Raw genomic sequence first — 5249 nt, 5'->3', positions numbered from 1 at the left:
TTGAATTTTGTCAAAAGCTTTTTCTGCATCTATTGAGATGATCATATAGTTTTGTTTTGTGTTACGTGGGCCTCTCACTGTTGTGGCCTCTCTCGTTGCGGAGCACAGCCTCCAGATGCGCAGGCTCAGCGGCCATGGCTCACGGGCCCAGCCGCTCCACGGCACGTGGGATCTTCCCAGACCGGGGCACGAACCCGTGTCCCCTGCATCGGCAGGCGGACTCTCAACCACTGCACCACCAGGGAAGCCCAATCATATATTTTTCTTTGCCTTTAATTTTTGCCAGTTTGATTACTATGTGTCTTGGCGTGTTTCTCCTTGGGTTTATCCTATATGGGACTCTCTGTGCTTCCTGGACTTGGGTGACTATTTCCTTTCCCATGTTAAGGAAGTTTTTGACTATAATCTCTTCAAATATTTTCTCGGGTCCTTCCTCCCTCTCTTCTCCTTCTGGGACCCCTGTAATGCGAATGTTGTTGTGTTTAATGTTGTCCCAGAAGTCTCTTAGGCTGTCTTCATTTCTTTTCGTTCTTTTTTCTTTATTCTGTTCCGCAGCAGTGAATTCCACCATTCTGTCTTCCCGGTCACTTATGTGTTTTTCTGCCTCAGTTATTCTGCTATTGATTCCTTGTAGTGTATTTTTCATTTCAGTTATTGTATTGTTCATCTCTGTTTGTTTGTTCTTTAATTCTTCTAGGTCTTTGTTAAACATTTCTTGCATCTTCTCGATCTTTGCCTCCATTCCTTTTCCGAGGTCCTGGATCATCTTCACTATCATTATTCTGAATTCTTTTTCTGGAAGGTTGCCTATCTCTACTTCATGTAGTTGTTTTTCTGGGGTTTTATCTTGTTCCTTCATCTGGTACATAGCCCTCTGCCTTTTCATCTTGTCTACCTTTCTGTGATTTTTGTTCCACAGGCTGCAGGATTGTAGTTCTTCTTGCTTCCCTACAACTTTTTATTTTGAAAAAACTTTAAAGTGGCAAAAATAATAGAGTCCCCATATACCCTTCACCTAGATTTCAATAATGTTAACATCTTACCCAAACAGAGCACAGTGATCAAAACTAAGTAATTAACACTGGTGAAATCCTATTTCTGGTCCTTTTTCTAATCCAGCATCCAATCCAAGTTCTCACAATTTCTATATTCTCTTCTAATCTGTGACTGTTCCTCAGTCTTCCCTTACTGTTCATGGCCCTGATGCTTTTGAAGACAACTAGCCAGTTATTTTGTATTGTTTCTTAATTTAGGTTTGTGTGATCTTTCTTTTTTTTTTTTTACATCTTTATTGGAGTATAATTGCTTTACAATGGTGTGTTAGTTTCTGCTTTATAACAAAGTGAATCAGTTATACATATACATATGTTCCCATATCTCTTCCCTCTTGCGTCTCCCTCCCTCCCACCGTCCCTATCCTACCCCTCTAGGTGGTCACAAAGCACCGAGCGGATCTCCCTGTGCTATGCGACTGCTTCCCACTAGCTATCTACCTTACGTTTGGTAGTGTATATATGTCCATGCCTCTCTCTCGCTTTGTCACAGCTTACCCTTCCCATATCCTCAAGTCCATTCTCTAGTATGTCTGTGTCTTTATTCCTGTCTTACCCCTAGGTTCTTCATGACATTTTTTTTCTTAAATTCCATATATATGTGTTAGCATACGGTATTTGTCTTTCTCTTTCTGACTTACTTCACTCTGTATGACAGACTCTAGGTCTATCCACCTCACTACAAAAAGCTCAATTGCGTTTCTTTTTAAGGCTGAGTAATATTCCATTGTATATATGTACCACATCTTTATCCATTCATCCGATGACGGACACTTAGGTTGTTTCCATCGCCGGGCTATTGTAAATAGAGCTGCAATGAACATTTTGGTACATGACTCTTTTTGAATTATGGTTTTCTCAGGGTATATGCCCAGTGGTGGGATTGCTGGGTCATATGGTAGTTCTATTTGTAGTTCTTTAAGGAACCTCCATACTGTTCTCCATGTGTGATCTTTCTTGTGATGAAATTGAGATTATACGTTTTGGGCAATACCAGAGAAGTGTCACTGTCCTTTATCAGTGCACCATATTGGGAAGTGCACAATGTCAGTATGCCTTACTGGTGATGTTAAATTTGATCAGTTGGTTAAGTGGTGTCTGCCAGGTTTCTCCACTATATTTTTCCCCTTTGTAATTGTATCCTGTAAGGAGATATCTTGAGACCATGCAAAATCCTGCTTCTCATCATACGTTTATCCAATAATTTTAGCACACATAGATGTTTCTTGTCTGCAACAATTCTTACAATGGCATTTGCCTAATGACATTTTTTTCCCCATTTTTGCCATTTCTTCTACATTTAATTGGGATTTTGTTGTGTATGGACTCAAGGATGTTTATTCAATGGATTATAACCCATTACTGTCAATATTTCTTTTCTTGCCTCAAGTTGTCCAAGATTTGGCCACTGAGAGCTCAGGTTGGTTCCTGTGTCCGTTCAATATGCCCCTATGCTCTCAGTGTCCATAATATTCATTTTCTCAATCCTAATATACACATGAAATACTTTCAAAATTGCTAACTGCTACTCCTGTGAAAAAACTAATTGACTAATTAGAGTACATTCAGTATTTGTGTGCAGTTCCTTTTTTCTGTTGCTTTATAGTACCCCATCAAAATACTGTAATTTTATTTTTTCCCCACCCACTTCAGTGTGGTTATATTATTTGAAATGGGTTTTCATTTGAAATAGGTTTTGTTAGTTTGTATTCCATGTTAAATTTCCCTTATCTCCTGGTTGATTTTAATCATGATTTGGGAATCAGAAACATTATATGGTTGTAAGAGTCAGATACACAAAAAGATATACTCAGAAGCATCCCATCCTCTTCATCCTTTATAAACTGTTATCATTGCCCTCTTCTTTCCACTCTCTGTAAGTAAGCAATTCATTAGTTCCTGGCTCATTTTTCCTTATGTACAAATGAGCAGACACACGTCTATTTTTCTTACACTCTTTTCTTACATGACAGGTAACACTGACAAATTCCCCTCAAGGACTGAATCAGTTTGCATTCCTACCAGCTGTGTATGAGAGGACCTGTTTCCACACAGCCTTGCCTGGTGGGTTGTGGTGGTGTACTTATTTTTTACTAACCCAAGGAATGACAAATGTTATGTCAATATTGTTTCAATTTACATTTTTCTGACCTTGAAGTGAGTTTCAACATTTTTTTTCATGTTTAAGGGTCATTTTTATACCTTTGTGTGAGAGTTTGTCTGTTCAATTCTTTTCCCAGTTTTTCTATCAGGTTTTTGATCCCTTGACAATTCTTTTTTTTTGGGGGGGGGGTAGGAGTTTATTTATTTATTTTTGCTGTGTTGGGTCTTCGTTTCTGTGCGAGGGCTTTCTCTGGTTGTGGCAAGCAGGGGCCACTCTTCATCGCGGCGCGCGGGCCTCTCACTATCGCGGCCTCTCCTGTTGCGGAGCACAGGCTCCAGATGCACAGGCTCAGTAGTTGTGGCTCACGGGCCTAGTTGTTCCGCGGCACGTGGGATCTTCCCAGACCAGGGCTTGATCCCGTGTCCCCTGCATTAGCAGGCAGATTCTCAACCACTGCGCCACCAGGGAAGCCCCGACAATTCTTTATGGTAGGAATATTATTAACCTTTTATCTATGATATGTGCTGTAAATATTTTCTTCCAGTCTTTTGACTGGTGTTTCTTGCCAAGCAATTTTTTTTTCATATGTAGTCAAATGTATCAGTCTTTATTGCCTCTGGATGTTTCACCCATGTTTCCTTTTAGTATTTGTATGGTTTCATTTTTAACACTTAGACCCTGGATTCACTTGGAGTTTATTCTTGCATATGGCATTAAGTATAGATCTAATTTCAACTTTCTCCAAATGGCTTTCCATTTGGCTCAGCACCATTTATTAAAAAGTTCACTTTTCCCTGTGATTTGAGATTCTCACCATCTCCCCACACAACCTCTCACTGCCCCCCACCAAGACTTGGAGGAGCATCTGAGCCGAGAGCATGGCATGGCACACAAAGACTAACCGAACTATCGAGTTTCCTTCCGTGCAAGGATGCAACTGGGAGAATAATGCTCAACTCAAAGATTCAGGAGGGGGAAAAAAAGGGCTGGAGAGGTCACAGTGTGATGGGAAGGCAAAAAAACAACCAAGGAAGCTGGATGGTGATGAGACAGAATGAAGCTGAGATAACAAGCACAGGAGACAGAAACAGAAGAGTCAGTCCCTGGCATCGCCTCAGCTCACCTGTCCCACTGCCACAAACTCTTCTGGCAGAAACAGCCCAGAAAACAAGCTCCGGAAATCCCGAGATGTCACTCCAGTCAGAATGGGCATCATCAAAAAATCTACAAACAATAAATGCTGGAGAGGGTGTGGAGAAAAGGGAACCCTCTTGCACTGTTGGTGAGAATGTAAATTGACACAGCCACTATGGAGAACAGTAAGGAAGTTCCTTTAAAAACTAAAAATAGAACTACCATACAACACAGCAATCCCACTACTGGGCATATACCCTGAGAAAACCATAATTCAAAAACAGACATGTACCACAATGTTCATTGCAGCTCTATTTACAATCGCCAGGACATGGAAGCAACCTAAGTGTCCATCAACAGATGAATGGATAAAGATGTGGCACATATATACAATGGAATATTACTCAGCCATAAAAAGGAACGAAATTGAGTTATTTGTAGTGAGGTGGATGGACCTAGAGTCTGTCATACAGAGTGAAGTAAGTCAGAAAGAGAAAGACAAATACCGTATGCTAACACATATATATGGAATCTAAAAAACAAAAAAAGGTTCTGAAGAACCTAGGGGCAGGACAGGAATAAAGACGCAGGCGTAGAGAATGGACTTGAGGACACAGGGAGGGGAAAGGGGAAGCTGGGACGAAGTGAGAGAGTGGCATGGACATATATACTCTACCAAATGTAAAATAGGTAGCTAGTGGGAAGCAGCTGCACAGCACAGGGAGATCAGCTCCGTGCTTTGTGACCACCTAGAGGGGTGGGATAGGGAGGGTGGGAGGGAGGGAGATGCAAGAGGGAAGAGATATGGGAACATATGTATAACTGATTCACTTTGTTATAAAGCAGAAACTAACACACCATTGTAAAGCAATTATACTCCAATAGAGATGTTTTAAAAAAAAAAAAGAAATCCTGAGATGTGATCAATGAGAAAATATGCAGCCACAACGAAGGAGGAA

Source organism: Neophocaena asiaeorientalis, unplaced genomic scaffold (genome assembly GCF_003031525.2).
Source record: "Neophocaena asiaeorientalis asiaeorientalis breed wild unplaced genomic scaffold, Neophocaena_asiaeorientalis_V1.1 scaffold548, whole genome shotgun sequence".
Taxonomy (NCBI): domain Eukaryota; kingdom Metazoa; phylum Chordata; class Mammalia; order Artiodactyla; family Phocoenidae; genus Neophocaena; species Neophocaena asiaeorientalis.
The sequence above is the reverse complement of the archived record's forward strand: the minus strand, read 5'-3'. Positions refer to the sequence as shown.